This window comes from Aplysia californica, unplaced genomic scaffold (genome assembly GCF_000002075.1).
Source record: "Aplysia californica isolate F4 #8 unplaced genomic scaffold, AplCal3.0 scaffold00885, whole genome shotgun sequence".
Classification (NCBI taxonomy): domain Eukaryota; kingdom Metazoa; phylum Mollusca; class Gastropoda; order Aplysiida; family Aplysiidae; genus Aplysia; species Aplysia californica.
Genome location: NW_004798155.1, coordinates 298758 through 299543, shown reverse-complemented (window position 1 = coordinate 299543; position 786 = coordinate 298758). Strand labels below are relative to the sequence as shown.

Below are 786 nucleotides of genomic sequence, written 5' to 3'. Positions count from 1 at the left end.
TCCGGATACTATGTTAGTGCACCTCTTTGACAAATAACATATGAACCGCTTCGGAAAATGGGTCAGAACCACTTTAAAAAACGGGTAGTATCATTTCAACAAAACGGTTTCAGGAAAAAAAGAGAGTTAAGAGTCTGAATTCAGATAATGTTTCATTGAGAATTATCCGGTTATCCTTATAGATTATCCGGATTTTGCCCACCTCTAGTGGCCAGCCCTATAAGCGTACGTCTGCTTGGTAGCCTGTTTTGTCAGGACAGGAGGAGTGGCCTTGGGCAGGACTTATACTTACCAGCGTGGTGGCTTTTTTTTTAAGTTCCCAGAATTTCCGTTTCACGTGGGTGCCGGTTGCCAAAAAGATATATCTATGAAGGTGGACATATATACATTTGTATATATATATAAAGCAGCGAAGCTAAGCAGTGGCTATCAGAGCACGAGAAGCCAAACTTCGAGAAGAGGATTGTGGTAGAAATCACAGCATAGGCTTTTTTTTACAATCATTGACGGTTATCTTGTGTTTAATATATATAATTTTTGTGTAGAATTTAGGGACTGAGTCGACGTCTTCCTTTAGTACTTTTTACAGAGAGAGAAGGAAAGACAGAACGAAAAAAATTCAGAAAGAAAGAAAGAAAGAAAGTAAGGAAAGGGAAAACATTCAGAAAGAAAGAAAGAAAGTAAGGAAAGGGAAAACATTCAGAAAGAAAGAAAGAAAGTAAGGAGAGGGAAAACATTCAGAAAGAAAGAAAGAAAGTAAGGAAAGGGAAAACATTCAGAAAGAAA

At 37.7% G+C, this 786-nt stretch overlaps 1 protein-coding gene across 1 annotated transcript in view; it reads left to right on the top strand.

Moving 5' to 3' along the window:
* Window positions 1–212: 212 nt before the first annotated feature.
* LOC101859674 overlaps window positions 213–786 on the top strand; it is a gene marked incomplete in the record, with an annotated part of 17174 nt that continues 16600 nt past the window's right edge. The window contains 1 exon segment of the mRNA XM_013089167.2: window positions 213–696.